The 26,239-nt window shown below is 38.7% G+C and overlaps 1 protein-coding gene across 2 annotated transcripts in view; it reads left to right on the top strand.

Annotated features, from left to right (window-relative positions):
- LOC134211100 (potassium voltage-gated channel protein Shal) overlaps positions 1 to 26,239 on the top strand; it is a 641,586-nt gene that overhangs the window by 239,814 nt on the left and 375,533 nt on the right. Inside the window, exon 1 of one of the 2 annotated variants that reach the window (XM_062687714.1) lies at positions 25,531 to 25,671. The exons of the other annotated variant lie outside the window; for it this stretch is intronic. The gene's annotated coding sequence lies outside the window, so the exon portion shown is untranslated. Of the gene's footprint in view, positions 1 to 25,530; positions 25,672 to 26,239 lie in introns of those variants that run through there. 2 annotated transcript variants of the gene reach the window in all.

Raw genomic sequence — 26,239 nt, 5'->3', positions numbered from 1 at the left:
CCAACACTTATTTTGTATTTCTATCTTAACAGTAAGACCGTCTGAAGTATCTCATACTTGATCAGATTTATGAGATACGAAAGATGATCTAACTGTTGAGTTCAACATACTTTTCTGTAAAGCTACAATCAAATAGAATAGTACTAACTCGTCTCATGACAAGTAAAAGACACATTAAACTATGTGACTCCGGGTCACATATAAAAAGCTGGGTTTAGAAGCCGAACGTGAGCCTTATTTAGCCGTGCGGTAAGATGCGCAGCTACAAAGTCAATCCCGGTCCAGTCTAGGAAATTTTCGGGTTGAACATTTTCTGGACTGCCGTGGGCATAAATGTATCATCGTGTTAGCCTCATGATATACGAATACAAAAGAAAGGTAACTCGGCTTAAAAACCTCGCAGTTAGTAACTGTGAAAATGCTAAGAGAACGCTAAGCTGCGAGGCGACAATGTCCCAGTGGGGGATGTAATGCCAATAAGAAGAATAATGTAGGCTTCATGTGAACTAAGAGCTGTTGAAAGAGTATTCAATTAGCAATGATAATTAGCTAAATGCCTTAAAACAATGTGTATTCAAGTGGAACTCCACGTTCACCATTCGATATAAAAAGACAACTTAACTGGCTCGCAGTATTATTATCAAAGGCGGCAGTTTCCAGTCCAAACAAAATGTTTAAGTATTTAGCTGCTACCTTACTTCTTACCGCCGTAATTATTCACCTGACAAGTGCAATTGATCAAGGTTACAAAGTGATTCAAATAATTTTTATTATAATTATTGACCACAAATTGTTTGTGTTTTCAGATCAAGACTGTTCGGATCCCAATGCAGTCTATCTGGAATGTGGCACTGCGTGTCCTCGAACTTGTGCTAATATGAACAAACATTTCATGTGCATTGCAATCTGTCGCTCGGGCTGCTTTTGTCGACGAGGATATGTGAAGAACTCGGAAAACATTTGTGTCGAGCCATCCAAGTGTGATTAATAAAATAAGAAAACAAAATTGGACTCTTCGGTAGTAGCTTGTTATAAACAACCAATTAAATTGCAGCACTTTTATGATTTTATATTGTTTTACATTTTTTTGAAATACAGTCGACTTCATTCATCTTATTTTCAACGCAGCACCACTAAAATAGACAAAATAGCGAGTTTGGAAGATATCCGTAGCGCAAGAAAAAAGATAACCTGGATAAACAACATAATATTACAAGAATACATTCTGGCTACGTGCCCGGCCCACCGCAGTCTTCCTATTTTCGCGTTGTGAACGATGGATGGTTCTCCCAACAGCTGATGTAACTCGTGGTTCGTTCGGCTCCTCCACGTACCGTCCGTCATCTGCAGTCCACCATAGATGGTACGCAGCACTTTCCTTTCAAAAACTCCCAGTGCGCGTTGGTCCTCGAGCATCGTCCACGTCTCATGTCCTACCGGTCTAATAAGCGTTTTGTAGATATCCAATTTGGTACGGTGGCGAACTCTATTCGATCAGAGCGTTTTGCGAAGTCCAAAGTACGTACGATTTCCTGCCATGATGCGTCTCCGAATTTCTCAGCTGGTATCGTGATCGGCGGTCACCAGTGAGCCCAACTACACGAATTCTTCAACCACCTCGATTTCGTCAACACCGATAGAAACTCGTGGTGGGTGGCTTACAATGACCCCTCTCGAGCCTCTTCCTATCATGTACTTCGTCTTCGACGTGTTGATGACTAGTCCAATCCGTTTAGCTTCGCTTTTTAGTCTGATATAGGCTTCCTGCATCCTCTCGAAGTAACGTACCATGATATCAATGTCGTCGGCGAACCCAAATAACTGGAAGGACTTCGTGAAAATCGTATCACTCGGGTCAATCCCTGCCCTTCGTATTACTCCCTTCAAAGCGATGTTGAATAGCAGACACGAAAGACGTATCCCTCTGCGCGTTTCGAAGGGACGCGTAAATGCCCCTGAAACTCGAACTACGCACATCACCCGATCCATCGTCGCTTTGATCAACCGTGTCAGTTTATCCGGAAAACCGTGTTCGTGCATTAGCTACCATAGCTGGTCCCGATCGATTGTATCATATGCGGCTTTGAAGTCGATGAATAGATGATGTGTGGGCACGTTGTATTCGCGGCATTTCTGCAGTACTTGGCGAATGGCGAACACCTGGTCCGTGGTGGAGCGTTCGCCCATAAAACCCGCCTGGTACTGCCCCACGAGCTCCCTTGCAGTTGGTGCTAGTCGACGGCATAAAATTTGGGAGAGTACCTTGTAGGCGGCGTTCAGCAATGTGATTGCACGGTAGTTGCTACAATCCAGCTTATCGCCCTTTTTGTAGATGGGACACACGATACCTTCCATCCACTCCTGCGGCAAAACTTCCTCCTCCCAAATCTTGGTAATGACCCAGTGCAGCGCTCTAGCCAGTGCCTCACCCAGGTCCATCACCATACCGCCATCTTCGTCTGCCACATCGCCATTCAGGTGTTCTTCGTAGTGCTGCCGCCACCTTTGGATCACCTCACGCTCGTTCGTAAGAAGGTTCCCGTTTATTTCCTTACACATATCAGGCTGTGGCACGTGACACTTACGTGAACGGTTTAGCTTCTCATAGAGCTTTCGTACGTTATTAGCGCGGTACAGTTGCTCCGTCTCTTCACGGTCTCGATCTTCCTGCTGGCGATTTTTAAAAAGATTTTTAGGAACATGAATTAAAAATACCGAAACATATATTTATTGATCAAAAGATGCAATTGGTTCACATATTAAATGTGTTACGCGAAATAAAATTTAAAAACTTTTAATACACTCTCGAGATTAGTGAATTAAAGTATCGGAGACTATTTGTGATTTGAAATGACTAATTGACTAATGAAATTTGCTTAATTCTTTGGTGTTCCAATCAACATAAATAACCAATAACTCACCTGTCATAAGACGAGTTTATACAATCCCCTTGAATTCCACCACTTAATTGTATCTTGACAGATACGACATTCCACTAAAAAGCTCAAAATAATTTTCTTATCAACCAATAACTACTTGACAGTGACAAAACAATCGTTTTTTTTTTAATTTTGCTTCAAATATATAAGTACTCATATGATACGAGTAGTATCGATTTTTAGTGGTATCGATACTTTTATACGATACTACTTTAAAGTAAAAGTATCGATACCTCAGTGGTATCGTTTCATCCCTACTCATAGAATACTCGGCATACTCAGAAATATAATCAAAAATGAAAAAGAAAATTAGCAAATATTAAATTATTTGAATGGAATTTCATCAATCTTGCGCAAATTTTGCTTGTTGATCGTAAAATAAACAACTCAATGGATGTCATTGGTAACAAGAATATCAACGATTGCTTAGATGAGAATTTCAGTTCAGTGTCTGGAAGCAGTTCTTGTCAAAAAATTTATAGCATCCGCCATTATGGTGAAAATGGAAAGCTGGATTTGCATTATAATTGACGAAGAAATATACGAAGAATTTTCCACGATCATTTCGAGTATGCTCATATGTCTAAACAATTCCTCGCGAAAATTCCGAAAAATTCCGAAATTAAGAAAAAAATCGAGAAAATCTCCAGTGAGTATTCTGAAGGGTTTCTCGCGGAAATTTCGGAGAATTCCTTTTACAAGCTCCAAACAATATCTTTTGAGCATTCTAAAGACTTTTTCTGGGATATTTAAAACGTCTCCTTTGTTAAATAAAAAAAAATCCGTTGAAATACGACATAATTTCCATAGTTTGTAAAGAAGTTCCGAAAATCAAAAGAAATTCTAGTAGAATCTGCAGTAAAATCCAAGTGAGGATGTTGAAAATTTTTCGAAAGTTTTTATAGAATAGTTTGGAGATATTTTCTGCTCAACACAGAGGAACTTCCTGGTGAAATTCATGATAGTTGTAAGCCATGGTTGAGACTTTTACTTCAGTGAAATTCATTACATTTTTATGGAGAAACGCAAGAGATTATTTCGGTCATGTCATGCAAAAAACCCAGATTAATCCACCTAGCGGTGATGGCGCCTTTTTCGTGCAAAAAGGTAATAAATGTAGCCTTTACGCTTACACCTCGATGATGCACAAGAAAGGCAAAACAGTTACACCGTCAAATCAGGGATGCCAGATACAATTTTTAGAAGTCTGTATCAATCTCAGCAAAATGTCTGTATTTGTCTGTATGAAGTTTAGAAGGTACAGGAATTAGAAAATTATTTAAAAATCGTAGAATATCGAGGTTTCAATAATCAAAATGTCGGTATAGGGCACTGTACGGAAACATCTCTTTCTCTTTCGTTCCTCATGAAGTTTGACGTTTACTGGCCTTGCTGTTTTCTAATTTCTTTGCAGCGAGAAAGAGACAAAGTAGCCCGTGCAGTGCCCTATAGGACTTAGTCGAGTCAAGTACGATATACTAAAGACAAGTAGGGTTGTTGTTGAGGTCGAAATACGTATTTTTGGAAATTACTCTAAATTTACAATCAAGTGGTGGAACTAAATGGGATAATACTATCTTGTCAATATGTATGTTATTGCATTAGCATAAATTTATAATATTTACGCAACTTTCTAACTGAAAATCCGTTGGGAAGTACAAAAGAGGTCAGCTCGGAGGAGAGGCACAGAAGGAATAAATCCGTTTTTTTGGGCTTCCGAACGGAACTCTTTTTGTGCTTTTGAACAAAATCGTTTTGGCTTCCGAACGTAGTCTTTTAAGGCTTCGGAATCCCAAAAGGATATCCCTTTTACAGAAACAAAGAAAAAAATGCATTCAGAAGCCCAAATCGCTTCACTCGGAATTCCAAAAGTATTCCTTTCGAAAGTTTGAATCCGATTGAAAGTAAAGTCCAAAATAATTTCGTTCAGAAGCCCAACAAGGTTTCGTTCGGAAATCCAAAAGAATTCTGTTTAGGAAGCCCAAAACAATTTCGTCCAGAAATATAATAGAATTCCTTCCAGAACCCCGAATAATTTCGTTCGTAAGCTCAGAGAAAGGACAAGCGGCAACCAGGTGGGGGTAGTGAGCAAACGTCAAACACAAGCAAAACCGATGGAAGCGCCATCGGTGGCCGATCGACCACCTACAAAAAATTGAATCCACAGTTTAAAAGATCAACGATGGAACATGTGTAGAGTGAGACGTCTGTTTCTCTGTGCCAAATGATTCCGATCGGAAGACCAAAAGTATTTCGTCCAAAAGATTCCGTTCGGAAGACCAGAAGTATTCCGTTCGGAATTCTAGAATGATTTTGTTCAGAATCCCATGAATTCCGTTTGAAAGTCCAAAGGTATTGCTTTGGCAAGCCCAGAGTGATTCCGTTCAAAAGTCCAAAAGAATTTCGTTCAGAAAATCGAATGGATTCCGTTAGTGAACTCAGAAGGATAACGTCCGGAAGTTGACATAATTCTGAACGAAAATCCGTACGATCTGATGTCTTTCGGCCCCCCTTATGGCATTTTTGTGCTTTTGAACGGCTTTAGAATGGATTAATTTTGGACTTCTGAATGCAATCTTTTTAGGTTTCCGAAAGGAATCGAAGAATCTTTCCGTTTGAAATTCTAAAAAGATTCTGTTTGGAACCCAGAAGGGATTCCTGACTAGAAGAGCATAACAGAAACTTAACACAATTTTAACATATTGTGATATTTATAACTTATTTTGATACAATTTTGTTCTAAGTAGCCATTATCTTTCAAATGTATTAACAAGATTTTATCATAATATGATTTAAAAAATTCTGAACACCGAATAGTCCAACAGTAGGCAATTAAAATGAATGTAGCAAAGTCTCCCAGCCATAGATAACACAACGCAGATATAATTTGAAAAGGTTGCCAAATTTGTAATGTTGTTAGTTTCATGTTCTTGAAAAACATTCTTGCTCAGACAAAAACAAAAATTGTGGATTGTTAACCACAATCTGGAGACCTATAACGACCTGTAAAAAATCCAACTGCACAGAAACAATATATTTTGTATCTTATTCTGTTATAAATTTCTAACAAAATGTGTTATTTTTATGATAAAATTGTAACAAAATTTGATAGTTTTTTGTTTCCAGTAGCGTAATTTTTGATAGCAATTTAGATATTTTAACATATGTTGATGTGATTTTGATATAACCTTCTAGTCGGGATGCCGTTCAGAACCCTAAAAGGCTCCGTTCGGAATTCCAAAATTCTGTTTAGTAACCTTATAGAATTTCGTATGAAATCCCCATAACGATTTTGTTTGAAAACCCAAAATAGTTTAATTGGAAAGTCCAACAGGATTCTATTTCCAGCCCAAAGTTTTTAAAAACTGAATGTCTGTAAAAGTCTGTAACTTTAATCAAAAGTCTGTATAATATCTGTAATCTGTATGATGTCTGTATGCAAGACCAAATGTCTGTATAAATACAGACATGTCTGTATGTCTGGCATCCCTGCGTCAAATGAAAAACAAAACGTTACAAGTGTTATGATAGAAAATTTACACTAGTAGACGACAGATGGCGCTGCCAAAAGTTTCTCGAATTTCCTATGTTCGAATTTTGACTTTCGGACAATTTCATAGTACTATGAAACTGAACGAAGAGCATACTTACGCCTAAATGCGTGCAACACGAGCATCTTTATAGTACGATGTAACTCTTAATGGGAGTAAGCCACGGATAAACTTCAAAAATATTCATAGATGCAAGGCATTTTTCATAACACATTATTGTTCTATGTGACTATGTCTCATCGCTATTTTAATATTATCTTTTTTATGCGATTCGCAATTATTATGAAATTCAATAGTGATCAACATCGTTTTAGTCTCTGTCGGATGCAACTTGTTGCAAGAAAATCGGTTAAGAGTTACTAAGTGAAAATTGGCTAATGTTTTTTATAGCATTTTGTGCACACACATACACATACACATACAGACAGACATTTGTTCAGCTCGTCGAGCTGAATCGATTGGTATATAATACTATAGGTCTCCGGAACTCTTATCAAAAGTTCGTTTTCGGAGTGAAATGATAGCCTTTCGGTACAACTTTGTTGTACGAGAAAGGCAAAAACGGAAGATCCTAAAAAAAATCAAACTAGTGTATTCCGCTCAAAGCTGCTGTATATATCGTTTTCAAATAAATAAAAAAAAGTCTACGTAGACTTTTGGTATACCCCTCCGTCCCCCTTCGTAGACTATCGTAGACTTTTTCGAACCCCCCCCCCTCCAGACGCGGTTTATGGACAGCCCCTAAGGCGCAAGAAACAATCCGTTCTCTGCAAGCCAGTTTTTATTTATTCCACAGGAAAGTGAACAGCGAGGATTTTGAAAATGATCTGGGTCCATCAAGTACAAAACACCATCAGCCTAACCGCCGGATCGAAAATGGTGTTGAGCTATCGAAATTCGTTTCATCAATGAATCAGATGTCCGTATCATCGATCAATATACCGGCATGCAAACCGAGTGTAGAAGGAGAAGACATTGTAGTATGGAATTCGAGGCGTATTATTCAAGGTCAAAGCGGGTCAAAAGCTGCCAGATATCTTCCAGGCAACGGAATCTCCTAGTGATGCTCCGGACGGGGAAGTCAAGCCGTATTCGAACACTATGTTTCGACTCAAATTGTACTTCGCTTCTACTTCTGATCTCATGCTTCAGCGTGGGAAGCCTAGCGGCAAGACAATGTGAGTATTCAGAAGGAAAACAATTCGAGGAAACAGTCGCCGAGCAGGCCAAGCATAGGGAAGTCATAGATACGGCCCTCAAATTGATGAGCAAGAAAGGAACAATAGTTGATCTTCTTGACAAAGTGCGTGAAATCAAAACCATTAGTTTGAATTAGCAATACGTTTAAAAAAAAGCAAGGCATTGCGGAATCCTCGTCGGCGTCAATCAATGCAATTCAAGCTACTGCTGGATGCTCACGCTTAGTGACTAGGCGCATAGCTCCTCACTGAGCCAGCTCCTACTGGACTTCTGCTGACCAGCCTGCATCCTATCAACGTTCCAACCTCCCGATAAATTCCGTACGACGCTACCCACGATTTATGCAGCCAATCGATGCTCCTGAGGCACCACGTGACTCATGTAGCCGAGTCACGGATCCCGTACTGCTATTACAGCTTTGTGGCTAATCAATCGACACTGAGTCGGATATTCGGAACCGTTAATTATCCCATAACTAGTTAAAGATAAGAGGGAGCTACTGCTGCTGGCAAAGTATCCGTTACTAGCTTGTCTGTAGTTATCCAGGACTTATCCTACAGGTTATGAGCTCAGTACGCTTTCACTGTACATCTTCCGTCTGCAGTGAGGTGTTGCACACAACCTGATATTCTAACAGAAAATACGTTGCTTCAATAAGACATTAAATGCAAACCCAACAACCGTCTAAATCCAACATATACTCGAAACAATGCAAATAATCAAGCCAACTTCAACAGACAGCTAATGCGTCTCTTAGGACTGGATGAACATCTGTTACAAAAATAACACTTCACTTTCCGTTAGAAACGTGAATATTATTTGCCCCTCGAATTCGTATTTCAAATGAATCGATTCAAATTAAAACTGTCTTTCTGTGATGAATCTCAATTTATGTTCCTAATTACCTAATTCCTTCCCGTTGGTAATTGTGGAGATGCAGAGGTATTTTCGGTCTCTTGTGGAAACAATAACTGAACACTATCATTCCCTACCTTTCCCAACGGAATGTAAGAGTTTGGCCAGCGTCGTTATTGATTAACATATCGGCTCTCAACGCTGAAACGTGCATTTCTTAAATGGATGGTAGGGGAGAACAGTGCAAAACACACCCACGCACAATGGTCGGATTCGTCAAATTTCACGACATAAATCTATAACTCGGAAACCATCAGTGCTAGAGTTTTGACGTCTTCAGAAGAAATGTTCTACAAGAATAGATCTATTTTTGGTGTAAGCTGCCATTAGGGTAGCCCTTTTGTGATTTCTTTTGGAAATGTATATTTTTAATCTTTTGAGTTGCAGTAGAATGCTCAGAAAAATACCACTTTTTCATGAAAAAATGCTTATAATATGCTTGAAAATGAAGCTATCAACCATCTTATGTAACCAAAAGATGCGCTATCCAAAGACCGTGAAGCGTGAAAATATTTCGAATTGATGAACGTGGAAGGTGAAACTATTTTTTCGAGACCACCCTATCAAAATTTTGTAATTTTGTCATAAAAAATTACCTATAGCAGATAAAATAAATGTTTATTAGGCAAAAATCATTAAAATTAAATTCTCTACAATTTTGTAGAATAATATGAACTCCTAACTCAAAAGATTAAAAAAATACATTTTCAAAAAAAAAATCCGAAAGGGCCACCCTAATGGCAGCTTACACTAAAAATAGATCTTTTCTTGTAGATCATTTCTTCTGAAGACGTCAAAACTCTAGCACTTATGGTTTGGTGAAATTTGACGAACCCGACCATTGTGCCACGGGGCAAAATAGCCGCGTGACGGCAATATCTCAGGGGGGGATGTAACGCTAATAATTAGAACAAAGAAGAACAAGTTTCATTTACCTCACCCAAAAGATTTTCGTTCAATCAGTTAAGACAAAATAAACAACCATGCGTTCACCATTATGTCACATGCAGATGAGTCATTTTACATCCATTTTCAGGCATTTTACCCCAGGCCCATTTTAAAGCATATTATAAATAATCCCTCTGTTTTGGCTTTCTAGTTATAGAATTAAAAATAGTGGAATGATTCTACTGCATCCAATGTTTCGAGCCGTAGTGTAGTCCTTCTTTAGGGTCGGCTCGGGCAAAACGTCAGCGTCGGATCCAGTAGAATCACTTCGCTTTTGTTTTCTAATTCTTTGACCAGAAAAGCCAAAACTGAGGGATTATTTGTTAACTACCCTGGTCGTTCTCAACAACAGCATATTTTAATTGTGTTAAAAAGTCTCAAAAACCTTGTTGTTTTGAATAGCAGATCATTGTGAAATGTAGCTTGCTTTGTAAGTTTTGCATCTCCACGTTGAAGTAATTCGAAATTCTTGTTTTTATTGTCGAAAACATCGGAAAAACTTAAGGTGTGCATTTTGGACTGTTCTCCCCTAAACCCCAACCACCATTCATTTGAATCGAAGTGCAATTTGCACCAGCTCTGATCAACCATGGAGTAGCAACCATCGATATGTGCAGCAGACAGTCCAAGCTAAGCTGTAATAAAAAAAATGCTATGATGTTAATGCAACCACATTTTTCCTACTTGTATTACTTGCCAAAAGCTTATTATTCTCAGAAACAAAAAGCAGACAAAGTGTATCACCTACATTTCTAAAAATTGCGTGTGGGACTCAGTATGGTTTGAACCATGTAATTGGATATACATTCTCCAGAAGCTTCTTGAAGTTTGCAAATGGTAACTTTTCGAACATTCTATCCATTCCTTGGAACTTGACATTTTCGCTGCTGCAGCTTGAAGCGTGTTGGCATATATAACACAGTCACTTTTCTGGTATGCATGCATGATATTTTCTTTCTTTGATCTTCCCAAAACAAATAAAATTGAATTATCATTATACATGACTTTACTGCTGATACTTTTCAAACGCGAAGCTTTCTGGTAGATTAATCTCGGAAAATTGAATCTTAATTACAAAATGGTTAAGTTACTTCGTCGTCAACACATACTAACCCCGTGTTCGGTTGCTGGAATGATTTGAAATAGGTAGCTAATTGATCACTTCATGCTAAATTAAATTTTTAGTATACAAAAGTTTCTGATTACTTGTCACAAGACGAGTACTATTCCACATGTTGCCAACACTTGATTCTACTTTACAGATTCGTTTTTCGAGCCCAGAAGTAAGGCAGTCTTCAGCGTCTTGTACGTGACGAAGTCAAGTAGTCTTATGAGAACAAAGACATTTCACTAAAAACCTCTTAATAATTTTTTATTCAAGTTGATTATGTAAAATAGGGTGGAAAATATTACAAAACATGATTTTATTTCAAAAAGGATTCAAAACTAAAATATGACTCTTAATGTTGGGAATTGTGATTTTGAGTGCGACCAACCAAATATTTCTAGCAGCTTTCATGGTAAGCAGCTTCAATGCAGAAATCAAATTTATTATTCTCTATATATGCACAATCTTATTTTCTAATTGACTTATAATTCGGTTTTCAATTCGCGCTCAGAAATGACCTTTCTTCCCAACCTATCTACTTCTCTCTAATAAACTCACATCAGTGCAGCCAGTTTTACTAATAACAAATCCTCTTAACACTTAACCCTTATGCGGCCGACGGGGTACCCGTGTTCCTTTTTCAAATTCAAGTGATGATATTTCAATGATTTTTTATAGCTGAAAGCTGAAACTCGGTGACATCTAAGAACTCCATAAAATGTAGCATCTGTGAGAAAATCACGTTGATACAGTGAGGAGGGACGTGGGGAGGGGCATCAGATTTTTTTTACCACGTGGATGGCCGACAGGGTACCCGTGTTCCACTAAATTGATATTTTCATAACTTTAACAATTTTCAACCGATTTAGATAATTTTGACAGTTTTGGAAACAGAAACTAATATACTTTTTGCAATATATACATTTTACATGGTTATACAAGAAATCATTGAAGTAAGACTTAAGAGTCTACACACGTAACCGAAGGACTATCAACCAGTTTCGAACATATATCATGCATATTGCGCTTCTTAGAATAGTCGATGTTCACAGTATACATTCTGGGTCTCCAAAAACCCCTGGAGTAAGGCCTAAGTCACCCAAAAAATCCCTGGAATAAGATCTTATGGTCTGCTAACGTAACCAAAGGTCTATCGTGTAAATTCAAAAACGGTACATGCTCTTTATGGTGCTTAGCATATAATGCTTTCACAGTATATGTTCCGGGTCATCCAATGACCTTTTCTTAAAACATGTTTGCATTCCAAGTAGTTCTTGTTGCTGTAATTGATTCCAGGTAGTCTACGAACTCCATACAGTCAAAGTCTTCGGATCAATCTCCGTAATGGAGGCAGTTAACGAAGAATAAACCAGTTGCGTGACCCCTTCTTGGTATATGTTTGTATTCAAAGTAGTTCTTATTGTTGTCGTGGGCTCCAGGTAGTCTACGAACTCCATAGAGTCAAGATCTGTGGATCAACCTCAGTAACGGAGGCAGTTATTGAAGAATAAACATGTTTTGTGACCCCTTCTTGGCTATGTTTGTTTTTCATGCAGTTCTTGTTGTTGTCGTCAGTTCCAGGTAGTCTACGAACTCCATACAGTCAAGGTCTTTGGATCAATCTCCGTAATGGAGGCAGTTATCGAAGAATAAACAAGTTGCGTGACCCCTTCTTGGTATATGTGTATATTCCAAGTAGTTCTTGTTGTTGTCGAGGACTCCAGGTAGTCTACGAACTCCATAGATTCAAGGTCGGTGGATCAACCTCCGTAATGGAGGCAGTTATTGAAGAAAAAACAAGTTGTGTGACCCCTTCTTGGTAAATGTTTGTATTTCATGTAGTTCTTGTTGTTGTCGTGAGTTCCAGGTAGTCTACGAACTCCATACAGTCAAGATCTTCGGATCTATCTCCATAATGGAGGCAGTTATCGAAGAATAAACAAGTTGCGTGACCCCTTCTTGGTATATGTGTGTTTTCCAAGTAGTTCTTGTTGTTGTCGAGGACTCCAGGTAGTCTACGAACTCCATAGAGTCAAGGTATGGGGTTCGAAATTGGTAACGGAGGCAGTTATTGAAGAATAAACAAGTTGTGTCACGCCTTCATGGTGTTTGTTTGTATTCTAAGTAGTTCTTGTTGTCATTGGTTCCAGGTAGTCTACGAACTCCATAGAGTCAAGGTCTGTGGATCAATCTTCGTAATGGAGGCAGTTATTGAAGAATAAACATGTTTTGTGACCTCTTCTTGGTATATGTTTGTATTCCAAGTAGTTCTTGTTGTCGTGGGCTCCAGGTAGTCTACGAACTCCATAGATTCAAGGTCTGTGGATCAACCTCCGTAATGGAGGCAGTTATTGAATAATAAACAAGTTGTGTGACCCCTTCTTGGTATATGTTTGTATTCCATGTAGTTCTTGTTGTTGTCGTGGGCTCCAGGTAGTCTACGAACTCCATAGAGTCAAGGTTGGTGGATCAACCTCCGTAACGGATGCAGTTATTGAAGAACAACTGGGAGGGACGGAAGGTAGCGGTTTTCCTCCAATACCTTTTCCGAACTTAATCTATTACATGTTGTGCATATGCATAATCGAGTTTCAGACATAGTAATTAATTTCCACTCCGGGTGGCTCAATACCCGGAACATAGGCAATTAACTTTGAATGTACTGAACTCGAAAGGCGATCTCTCTTCGCTTATGTGGTCGGGTTGGGAACTGACGACCAACTGGCCCAATCTCACATAACCCTACTTCATCGAGCGCCGTTGGTGATGAAGCAAGTGTGTAGGAGCCAGATAACACTAAATACTCATCCTACTTGGTTGGCATTGTACAAAAACATATATGAGAGAGTTAGTTCTGAGAATGTATTGTGAGAGTTCGGCTACATGCCCGGTGCTGTGAATTTGGTTTCATCAGTACCCGCTAAGCTGCGGAGGACGACGGAGGTCCTTCGTAGCTTAGTAGGGAAAACACCTGTTTAGCGTATACTGGTTTCGTTGGATCAAACCCCACCGAAGTTCTCTAAATCAATCTCCGTAATGGAGGCAGTTGTCGAAGAATAAACAAGTTTTGTGACCCCATCTTGGTATATGTTTGTATTCCAAGTAGTTCTTGTTGTTGTCTTGAGCTCCAGGTAGTCTATGAAATAGAGTCAAGGTCGATGGATCAACCTCCTTAATAGAGGCAGTTATTTGAAAATAAGCAAGTTGTGAGACTCCTTCTTGGTATATGTTTGTATTTTAAGTAGCTATTTTCATTGTCGTGGGCTCCGTAATGAAGGCAAGGCAAAATACGTGAATGGAATCCGTATTTTTTGTCGAAGAGACGTACAAACTTATCAACAAGTATTCATAAATGATTCATAATAAGCTACAGGCAGTGAAAGTTATTTCATGAAAATCTTTATTGTTTGCGGCAAATTGGGTCGAAAACGTGATAAAATCGGGTTAGGCAAAATCAGGGGTAGACAAAATCTGGGAGTGACAAAATCGGGTCAACCTCATCTGAGTGAATATACGCATTCCTAGCACAGTAGCCGTTCGATAACCGCAAAATGTTTACTTTTCAGTTATCGAATGCCGTTCGATAACTGCAACGCTTTCTAGACGTCAAACGGTTGTCAATCGAACGTCAAATACAAGAAAAGTGCATCTAAATGTGCAGCGCAATGCAGCTGTCATTGAGTCTGACATCGGTTTGAAGTTTAGCGGTCCGATAACTGTAAAACTGTTGCAACTATCGAATTGCAGTTAAATGACTTGCAGTTATCGAACGCCTGCTGTAGTTTTTGTTTTTGCCATGGTACTAGGTAGTCTATGAACTCCATATAGGAATGATCTGTAGATCAACCCACGAACGGAAGGCTATTGATATATGTTTGCATTTCAAGTAATTATTGTTGTCTTGTTGTTGTTGGTTCCAGGTAGTATACAAACTTCATTGATATCACTAATATGAAGTCTATGCTTTGGAAATGCAAAATGTAAATAAATTGGAACGATACAACTTCACGCCGAGAACGTGAGGGAAAAAACGGGCTAATATCGCAAAGATCATGTACCATATTAAAATTAGATTAAGGCCACTCCTCACAGAATCAAAGTTTCAAAGTGCTCGCGTTTTCGGGGGCACACCAATCGATACGGAGGCGGCGCACAATTGTATTTTTTGTTGATTTAGCTTTGCTGCGTCACAGCATGCGTGAAATAATAAAAATGACAGTTGTGCGTTGCTTCCGTATCGAGTGGTGTGCCCCCGAAAACACGAGCACTTTGAAACTTGGATTCCGTAAGGAGTGACCTTAAAGACCCTCTAGATATTCGTGTAAGCCTAGAAGTCTAACTCCATAAATTTCTAGGATGACCATTAGCATATGCCATGAACGCATTTTATTCATGGGCCCCAAAGGCATGTACCAAATTTAAAACAGGCTGATATATCTCTGGTGTAGATCCTAATGCCTTACTTCAGGGTTTACTTGGATGACCATGAACATTTAAAATGGGTGCATTCTATTCTACGTACTCTAAAAGGCATGTATAACTATTCAACTAGGCCGAAGGAACTCTGCTTACGCGTGAAGTTCTTGCTGATTGTTCAAGTGCTCTCTTGGATACCCATGAACATATGCAATGAAAGCGGTATATTATATGTACCAAAAAGGGCATATGCCACTTTTGAAACAATCCGAAAGGTTACGTGTGAAGATCCTGAGGCCTATTTTAGCATTTTCTTGGAAGACCATAAACATATGCAATTGACGTATTCTATTCTATGTACCACAAAGGGCATGTACCACTTTTGAAACAAGCCAAAAGATCTCTGGGTACCCATGCAGATTTAAAGTCCTATTCCAGGGTTTTCTTGGATGACCATGAACCTATGCAATGGACGCAATCTATTCTATGTACCACAAAGGGCATGTAACACTTTTGAAAAAATCTGAAAGATCTTTGGTTACGCGTGAAGATCTTAAGGCCTTTTCCAGGGTTTTCTTGGATGACCATGAACATATGCAATAAAGGCGTTCTATTCTATGTAGCACAAAGGGCATGTACCAGTTTTGAAACAATCTAAAAGATCTCTGGTTACGCGTGTAGACCTGAAGGCCTTTTCCAGGGTTTTCTTGGATGACCATGAACATATGTAATGAAGGCGCCAGAGGACTTATCCGAGAGATTTCTTCGATAGCGCAGAACATATGTAGTGATCACATTTGATTTCAAGATGCGCAAAGAGCATGTACCACTTTTGAGACAAGTCCATAGACCCATGGTTACGAGTGTAGACCTTAAGGCCTTACTCCAGAGATTTCTTGGATGACTCGGAACATATACTGTGAACGCATTCTATGCTAAGTACCACAAAGAGCATGTATCGTGTTTGAATTTGCATAATAGGCCTTTGGTTACGCGAGTAGATCTTTAGGCTTTACTCCAGGGATTTCTCGGATGACTAGGATTTCATTTCAGGGATTTTTGCATTACCCGAAGCATATACTGTAAACACCTTCAATTCTAAGAAGCGCAAAGAGCTTGTAGCATATTTGAAACTGGCTGAATGGCCTTTGGTTACGCGTGTAGACTCTTAAGCCTTACTTCAAAGATTTCTTGTATAACCATGGGCATAAGCTGTAGACCTTGACAATAAGCAAAAAGTATATGAGTTTCTGTTTCCAAAACTGTCAAAATTATCCAAATCGGTTGAAAATTGTTGAAGTTATGAGAATATCAATTTAGTGGAACACGGGTACCCTGTCGGCCATCGACGTGTGTTTTTTTTGTTGGCCGCATAAGGGTTAATGTAAAAATACATAAAACTATCTGTTAAATATATTTATGAAGGTAATTCTTAATAAGTGATGAGAAACTACCATATATATTCCGCATCATTTAACTCTCGTTAGGATTGCAAAACCATGTTTAATGTCTACAAACAACAATCTTAATTGCAGTTTCAGCACAATAATGCTATGTTTTCCAGCAATCTCCTGCTCTTTGGGGGATCCCACTTGAAATCCCTCACACAAAACCAATTGCCGAATGTAGGGTAGTGAGCTAATTCCCGTCGTAGTAGGTAGTGCTTGGTTTTCAAATCTAATTTATACGCCAGCCCAACTACTTACTCTAACTAAGTTGTATGCAACACGTATTTTAGAGTTCCTAGTTTTCATTGTGTACTATTAGCGCATTGAACAAATCATAGTTTATTGAGAATCGGCAATCAAAAATACCCTTCAAATTTTTCAAATTTGTCTTATGAAAATCTGTTTACGTCCATGAGAATTTTCATTCGTCCAGTCTAAAATTCGATGGATTGCTGTCAAATAAATCTGTTGGTATTGGTGTGCGATTTCTACAAGTACACCAAATTAGTTTTTTATGCGGTATAATACCGTGTTAAATAAAAATAACATAAATTCAATTAATATTGGCCTGTTCTGAATATGATATGTGTACATTGTGAAACATTGAATTGAATATGTGTACGGAGGATGTTCGCGGCTATCCAAGAAAAACCTGAAGTGCAGGTCTTCAGATCTACACGCGTATCCAATGATCTACAGGCCTGTTTTGTAAATGTAATATACCCATTGTGGTACATATAACAGAATCTGCGTATGGAAGATATTCACGGTTATCCAAGAAATCCCTGAAGTGAAGGCCTTCAGGTCTACACGCGTAACCGATGATCTACAGGCCTGTTTTGTAAATGTAGTTTACCCATTGTGGTACATATAACAGAATCTGCGTATGGAAGACGTTCGCGGTTATCCAAGAAATACCGGAAGTGAAGGCCTTCAGGTCTACACGCGTAACCAATGATCTACAGGCCTGTTTTGTAAATGTAATGTACCCATAGTAGTACATATAACAGCATCTGCGTATGGAAGACGTTCGCGGTTAACCAAGAAATACCGGAAGTGAAGGCCTTCAGATCTACACGCGTAACCAATGATCTACAGGCCTATTTTGTTAATGTAATGTACCCATTGTGGTACATATAACAGAATCTGCGTATCGAAGACGTTCGCGGTTATCCAAGAAATACCTGAAGTGGAGGCCTTAGATCTACACGCGTATCCAATGATCTACAGGCCTGTTTTGTAAATGTAATATACCCATTGTGGTACATATAACAGAATCTGCGTATGGAAGACGTTCGCGGTTATCCAAGAAATACCGGAAGTGCAGGCCTTCAGATCTACACGCGTAACCAATGATCTACAGGCCTATTTTGTTAATGTAATATACCCATTGTGGTACATATAACAGAATCTGCGTATCGAAGACGTTCGCGGTTATCCAAGAAATACCTGAAGTGGAGGTCTTCAGATCTACACGCGTATCCAATGATCTACAGGCCTGTTTTGTAAATGCAATATACCCATTGTGGTACATATAATAAAATCTGCATATGGAAGATCTTCACGGTTATCCACAAAATACCGGAAGTGAAGGCCTTCAGGTCTACACGCGTAACCAATGATCTACAGGCCTGTTTTGTAAATGCAATATACCCATTGTGGTACATATAACAGAATCTGCGCATGGAAGATCTTCACGGTTAGCCAAGAAATCCCTGAAGTGAAGGCCTTCAGGTCTACACGCGTAACCAATAATCTACAGGTCTGTTTTGTAAATGTAATATATCCATTGTGGTACATATGATATAATCTGCGTATCGAAGACGTTCGCGGTTATCCAAGAAATACCTGAAGTGGAGGTCTTCAGATCTACACGCTTAACCAATGATCTACAGGCCTGTTTTGTAAATGCAATATACCCATTGTGGTACATATAATAAAATCTGCATATGGAAGATCTTCATGGTTATCCACAAAATACCGGAAGTGAAGGCCTCCAGGTCTACACGCGTAACCAATGATCTACAGGCTTGTTTTTCAAATGTTATGTACCCATTGTAGTACATATAACAGAATCTGCGTATGGAAGACGTTCGTGGTTATCCAAGAAATACCTGAAGTGGAGGCCTTCAGATCTACATGCATAACCAATGATCTACAAGATGGTTTTGTAAATGTAAGGTCCCTTTAATATCGACTCATGGAGGTTTCACAGTAACAGAATCTGCGTATGAAAGCCGTTCGCGGATATCCAAGAAATACCTGAAGTGGATCATTTCAGATCGACACGCGTAAATAACGATCTGAAGGCCTGTTTTGAATATATAATGTACCCATTATTTTTGCCTTTCTCATACAACAAAGTTGTACCGAAAGGCTATCATTTCACTCCAAGAACGAACTTTTTATAGAAGGCCCGGAGACCCATAGTGTTATATACCAATCTACTCGACTCAACGAACTGTATGCATGTGTGTAGGTGTGTGTATGTGTTTGTGTATGTGTGTGTATGTGTGCACAAAAGCTAAGAAAAACATTTGACAACTTTTCTTATAGCAATCCTTAGCCGATTTTCTCGCAACAAGTTATATTCGATAGAAGGCAAAGCCTAGTTGATCGCGTTTGAAAGTTATTACGAAAATGGTACATTAAACCGAGCCATATAAGCGACATATAAGGTTGGTGTCTTGACTAAATGCGAGAAAGGCAGTATCACAATTCGGTGAACTAAGTTGGGTTTTTTTTCTTTGAGGTCGTTCAACAATGATGTCACAGGTTTTAGGAGGGGAGGGGTTTGTAAGATTTTGTGACACTGCATATACAAGGTATACAAAAAAGCGTGACAGAGGAGGGAGGGGGGTCTAGAAATCTAAAATAGTGGACGTCATATTTGAATCATCCCTTTATTTGCGTGTTTTTTAAGTTTAACATCAAGTTCAACACAAATGTATTCAATATGAAGAGAGCATAAACCATATTTATAATCGGAACATTGATCTTCAGCTACGCGTGAAGATCAAATTGCTTACTCCAGGGATTTCTTGAGCGACCAAGAACATATGCTGTGAGGGCATTCTGTTATTCGTACTACAGAGAGCATGTACCTTCTTTGAAACCGGAAAATTGATCATCAGCTACGCGTGTAGATCGGAAGGCCTTACTCCAGGGATTTCTTGGATGACCAAGAACATATGCAGTGAACGCATTCTGTTCTTTGTACTACAGAGAGCATGTACCATATTTGAAACCGGAAAATTGATCTTCAGTTACGCGTGTAGATTGGAAGGCCTTACTCCAGGGATTTCTTGGATGACCAAGAACATATGCAGTGAACGCATTATGTTCTTTGTACTACAGAGAGCATGTACCATATTTGAAACCGGAAAATTGATCTTCAATTACGCGTGTAGATCGAAAGGCCTTACTCCAGGGATTTCTTGGATGACCAAGAACATATGCAGTGAACGCATTCTTTTCTTTGTACTACAGAGAGCCTGTACCATATTTGAAACCGGAAAATTGATCTTCAGTTACACGTGTAGATCGAAAGGCCTTACTTCAGGGATTTCTTGGATGACCAAGAACATATGCAGTGAACGCATTCTGTTCTTTGTACTACAGAGAGCATGTACCATATTTGAAACCGGAAAATTGATCTTCAGTTACGCGTGTAGATCGAAAGGCCTTACTCCAGGGATTTCTTGGATGACCAAGAACATATGCAGTGAACGCATTCTGTTCTTTGTACTACAGAGAGCATGTACCATATTTGAAACCGGAAAATTGATCTTCAGTTACGCGTGTAGATCGAAAGGCCTTACTCCAGGGATTTCTTGGATGACCAAGAACATATGCAGTGAACGTATTCTGTTCTTTGTACTACAGAGAGCATGTACCATATTTGAAACCGGAAAATTGATCTTCAGTTACGCGTGTAGATCGAAAGGCCTTACTCCAGGGATTTCTTGGATGACCAAGAACATATGCAGTGAACGCATTCTGTTCTTTGTACTACAGAGAGCATGTACCATATTTGAAACCGGAAAATTGATCTTCAGTTACGCGTGTAGATCGAAAGGCCTTACTCCAGGGATTTCTTGGATGACCAAGAACATATGCAGTGAGCGTATTCTATTCTTTGTACTACAGAGAGCATGTACCATATTTGAAACCGGAAAATTGATCTTCAGTTACGCGTGTAGATCGAAAGGCTTTACTCCAGGGATTTCTTGGATGACCAAGAACATATGCAGTGAACGCATTCTGTTCTTTGTACTACAGAGACCATGTACCATATTTGAAACCGGAAAATTGATCTTCAGTTACGCGTGTAGATCGGAAGGCCTTACTCCAGGGATTTCTTGGATGACCAAGAACATATGCAGTGAACGCATTCTGTTCTTTGTACTACAAAGAGCATGTACCATATTTGAAACCGGAAAATTGATCTTCAGTTACGCGTGTAAATCGGAAGGCCTTACTCCAGGGATTTCTTGGATGACCAAGAACATATGCAGTGAACGCATTCTGTTCTTTGTACTACAGAGAGCATGTACCATATTTGAAACCGGAAAATTGATCTTCAGTTACACGTGTAGATCGAAAGGCCTTACTCCAGGGATTTTTTGGATGACCAAGAACATATGCAGTGAACGTATTCTGTTCTTTGTACTACAGAGAGCATGTACCATATTTGAAACCGGAAAATTGATCTTCAGTTACGCGTGTAGATCGAAAGGCCTTACTTCAGGGATTTCTTGGATGACCAAGAACATATGCAGTGAACGCATTCTGTTCTTTGTACTACAGAGAGCCTGTACCATATTTGAAACCGGAAAATTGATCTTCAGTTACGCGTGTAGATCGGAAGGCCTTACTCCAGGGATTTCTTGGATGATCAAGAACATATGCAGTGAACGCATTATGTTCTTTGTACTACAGAGAGCATGTACCATATTTGAAACCGGAAAATTGATCATCTACGTATTCTTTCTCTGTACCACAAGGAGCATGTACCATACTTAAAACAGGACTGCAAATCTTTGTTCCTGAGCTCAAGCCATTTCTTGGATAACTGGACGACTTATCTGTGACTTTATGCAGAATAACTATCATTTCGGTCAATTTTGAAAGTCAAACTTAAAAGTTTATTTCGGTTCCAGTTAACAAAAATGTCTTATTGCAATCCCATTTCGACCGCATAAAAATGGTTTCGATTGTGCTGCCATTCAATTAAATGCCTCAGTCTGTCAAACAACTAACACACATGCTTAACATGTACGTGAGTAGTGCTGCCAACTGATTTCTGTTATGAAATTATTTCTCCTATTTCAAACTTTTGGAATAATGGAAAATTTTAGTGTGAATGACGAGTGTGTATGAAAAATATTTATTTGGAAGACTTTTCTTTTATTACACTAGCGGAAAATAATTGAAAAACCCACTTTTATTGACTGCATGATGTATTATCAGATGTGTAACATAAGATTATTTCAGTTCAAACAGCCAGTTTGGCAACGCGTTTTCTGACTATAAACAAGGCGACGAAGAAAATAAATTTCAAACGCTCTAAAGTTTGAAAAAACAGATGATTTGAACGCCTTCCGGTAGTTTTTCAATTATTTTCACTTGAGCAATAAACATTGCTTTTATTTAGTGCGCAGTGAGAAATTTAGGTGAAAAAGTGCGGTGAAAAGCAGTGAATTAAGTTGATTTTGGTGACGGTGTTGCGCGTCTTCTACAGCAGTGAACGAACTGGATTTTCCTTCGTCGCACGGATAACGTAGGAAATTGTGAAAAAGTCACTGCCGCAAAGTTAAATTTATCTGTATTTCAAGTAAGTAACACCGGAATGTAATTTAAATGAATGCAGATCGTAGTGTACACTTTTTTCTATCTCGCCAGATGGTTAGTTCATTATTTTAGTTTACGATTCGCGAGTATTTAGTGATTTAGAATTTGATATGACGAATGCTAGCGCCATGGACGAATTAGCGCATAACCCTACACATCGGAAAAGGTCAGCCTAGCAATCAAAAATTACATTAGCCCCAAAAGCGCGCCAAATCCACTATAATTGTAAAACATAAACCAAACGCAAACCATGTGTTTTATTTAATTAAAATCAAAATCGAAAAACTTCACTCGTATATCGGGGCAAGCCACCCCCGGTTCAGTCAGTGGCCTTTCGGGATCTGACGTACGTCGTCGTTCATCGAGAACAAACTCAGCCGGTTAGTTGCACAATGCACTGTGGTCCGAATGGCCTGGAAGCTGGATTTTATCTTCTTTGTCTCAATTATGTAGATCAAAAATGCCTTTGCAAGGAGCAATATGGAAAAATATATATCCGGCAGATCCAATGAGTCCATTTTTATTTTCATTTTATTTTAAAATAAATTTCAGCGTTGATATAAATAAATAAATTTAATATGTTTGGGATAAGTTGCCTCATGTTATTCAATAAGATGTGTTAGAACTTATAAATGATAGGTGTATGAATACCTTGGGCCATTGCAAGTTACCAATACTCAAACATACATATTCTTAATTTGTCGAGCTGTACCCAGAGCCGTAGCGTGAATTTCCGGCGCCCTAGGCGAACTCTCTTTATTGAGCACTCCTCTCTTACTAAGGAAAAAATGTAATATTTTACATTCAATCTACATAACAATGTACATCGGTATGTTCCGAAAGGCTTAGAAACATTGCGATTTTTTTTCATTGTTTGCAAAATATGGCAAAATTTGTCGAGTCGTATGCTTCTATGGTTCTTCGTATAGACTCAGTAAGAACATCCAGATTGTTAAAATTACTGAAATTTCTTTACTCATAATTCTTTTCAGCTCAATTGAAGGAGTTGACGTACTTTGCAGTACATCACTGAGAAGGAAGATTTGAAAGGCGTGACAAATTATGTACACATTTCTGTTGGTTGAGTCAAAAAAAATCCAACTCTGAAAAGGATCGATTGAAGGTCGAAATCGCTATCGGAAATATTCGGATCAAGAAAATTCTAACTTTAGTGATTTAGAGACACTGTTGTATTTCGTTGGATCAATAAGTCGAAGTAGTCGAAATTACAATCGGAAGCAAGAGGGCCACGTAATTAAGTGAGGCAATAAATGCTTGGATAACACGTGCTGGTTGTATTACGGAAAAAAAAATGCTAATTTCACGGGACCCATGAAAAACCAAACCAAACCAAAGTTATCATTTTCCCATGGTACATTATTACTACCGGGACAAATGCGGCCATGAAGATCGTTTTTCAAACTCAACAAACATGGAGTTTTTTTTCTGAATTATTACTTGCGCTTAGAATCATAAGGGCGTAACTTTATTGATCGACTTCTCTTCATCATCAATCATCATTATCACATCAAACTGTTAAATCTTTGGAAAACTACTGCAATTCACTACATTGGTAAAAAGAAAACATCGACTAAGAGAAATCGATCAATGCAGTTACTCCCTTATGATTCTAAACACGAGATTAGAGCAAAATCTGCCGTAATCTGAAAAAGTGACGTATACGCCATTTTCCAAAAATTGTGTTAACAAGTACTACTCATCGCGCTCTTTAACAGAAAAATGGAAAACATGCATGTTGTAAAATAGCTGTTACGTCACTTTTCCAGATTACGGCAGAAATGACCCTTCGTAATTTGGTCAACTAACCGGTGACAGTAACAGTGTCCAAAAAGGGAAATAATCCGAACCACAAATAACCTATCAAATACACTCATGGAAATAATTATACATAACACCACCACTGACTGGTATTACATACAAAATTATCATGTTTGAGGATATCTCGATGATATCTCGATTTCTAGCGATTAGATTAAGGACATATTTTGCGTGAATTTTCAATTAAGGATTGTTATTTTAAGCATACAAGTAACAATCATTGATTGAAATTTAGGTCATTTCAGGCTGAGATTCAAAATATGTCTTTAAACTAATTGCATCGAGATATTGATCCTCAAACATGATCATTTCTTTGTAAGACCAACGGATGTGTTTTAATTATTTCCATGGGTGGATACGATTTTAAGACTTTTTCTTGGCCCTTTGTACCCGGTTTCGAAGGTCTTAGAAAACCTGAAATAGCGGGTAAAACCAAATTTTTTGACATGTTGAATTGGAATAAAAGTATTAATCTTTGTTTATGTACTCCAAATTACTCAAAATATTCTCAACATAAAACTCTGAAGTTTGTAGTCGGTTTGTTATAATTTGACCTTTCAACTAAAAAAGGGTGTTATTCCTCATAACATAATTCTTAATTTCTGCGCCCCCCTGGGGGCTGGCGCCCTTGGCGGGGGCCAACCCGGCCAACCTCACGCTACGGCGCTGGCTGTACCGTATTGTGTTTCTTATATCGCTAGAAAATCATCATTTTAGAAATGACCAAAAATTCCATTTCGCTTCACCGTGCACTATGTTCCGAAAAGCATCATGCACTGTGTCGTCACATCCACCCAAATGGTTTCCGTTTATGTTCATGCGGCAGAGCCATCTCGAACAAAGCACGAACATCAAAATCGGTTGTCGGTTGTTAGGGAAAAAACCGGCGCCAGGACAGCGATTCTGTTTCGTGGGTTCAGATTCTGGCTGAATGGATGGAACGTGTATGCGCATTTGCTGACCGGGATTAGGGTGAATTGAATCGTCGCGGGAAATACCTCCTAAATTCAATTACTCTGAATGTGAACGGGCAGATAAATGAGGTCCAAACAAGGTTAAGTTTGTTCGGTTGAAATTGATTGCGAATTCTAGAGAAAAAACTAATTTACATCGGTCAGTTCGTAATCTACAATTTAATGTTTGCAAACAACTTTTGAATTTCAATCAAATTGCAAAATTGTAGTGCATAAATTCATTCGACATACCACATTTATCACCAGTTGAACTAACAAGACAACTAGTCATGTGATATCAAATATATATTTTTTTGAAATGCTGGTTTTCCAGTTCACCGAGCTTCGGCATCCAATCCGAATGCAGATAGGAGTTAGTGTCTGCAATGCTGATTTGCACATTTTTCTCGAAACTGGATCGTACCACATTCGAGATGGTGTCGGCACTCTCAATAGCAAAGACAAACGTTGTTAGAATCGATGTACAGCGCATATTTACGGGTATGTATGCCTGTCAGGATTACCGTTTGTGGCTCGTATAACATGTTTCATATGAAAATTGGGTGCCTCCAGTCAGTGTGATATGTTTTTCATTTTAGTTTCTCCGATCGATTTTCACCACCCTTTGTTTTGCTAGTCGCTCAACTACATATCCGTGGTCGTCAAACAGTTTTATCTTCATATTTTACTATCCAACTCACTTCGGATTAGATTTCGTGTTTGTATGTATCATTTTTTACTCCTCACAACGTTTCCAATGGAATACGGTTCTCCTTTGAATCTAGTTGTGACGTGCACACAATCTCGAAAACAGCAATCATATAGTAATACATATTCTATTTTAACAAGCTGTATCGGTACTTCTTAAGTGAGCACAAACTGTTACAGTGAAGTTTTAAACAGGGCATGAATCAAGAATGGTAACATTCTTCCTGTAATAACTTCCTATTACACTGTTCTCAGGTTTTTTACCCGCAGCTTTGTAAACGTAGCACAAGCATGCAATTAAATTTATAACTCAAGCAAACATTTTTAATAGAATTTAAGCAGATTATTAACTTAATTTCAG

Source organism: Armigeres subalbatus, chromosome 2 (assembly GCF_024139115.2).
Source record: "Armigeres subalbatus isolate Guangzhou_Male chromosome 2, GZ_Asu_2, whole genome shotgun sequence".
NCBI lineage: Eukaryota > Metazoa > Arthropoda > Insecta > Diptera > Culicidae > Armigeres > Armigeres subalbatus.
The sequence above is the reverse complement of the archived record's forward strand: the minus strand, read 5'-3'. Positions and strand labels throughout refer to the sequence as shown.